Source organism: Bison bison, unplaced genomic scaffold (genome assembly GCF_000754665.1).
Source record: "Bison bison bison isolate TAMUID 2011002044 unplaced genomic scaffold, Bison_UMD1.0 scf7180017864444, whole genome shotgun sequence".
Taxonomy (NCBI): domain Eukaryota; kingdom Metazoa; phylum Chordata; class Mammalia; order Artiodactyla; family Bovidae; genus Bison; species Bison bison.
Genome location: NW_011495006.1, coordinates 249,054 through 249,422, shown reverse-complemented (window position 1 = coordinate 249,422; position 369 = coordinate 249,054).

Genomic DNA, 369 nt, shown 5'->3' with positions numbered 1-369 from the left:
CCCCCGCACTATACCAGAGGGCCCCCCAAGGATGGAGAGCGGGTCCCGGTGGGGCCTGGCACGAGCCGCTCTCTCATCTCTGGTCCAGCTTTCTCCTCTGTAACCGGGGTAGCACGCCCGCCCTTGGTGGGTCAGGGTGCCGTGTCAGAGACCTCTAGGAGCTCCTCTGTGAGCCGGGGCCCTGCGGCGACGCTGGACAGCAGCACCCCTGTGGGAGGCCGAGGCCTGGAGGCCAGAGGGGGTGCCCCGGGGGCAGACAGGGAGGAAAAGGATGGGCTCTCCCTCCTGCCCTCAGCCTCCCAGAGGCCTCAGCTGACCCAGGAGAAGGGCACTGGGACCCTGCAGCCCCTCTGCGGGGGAGAGCTGACC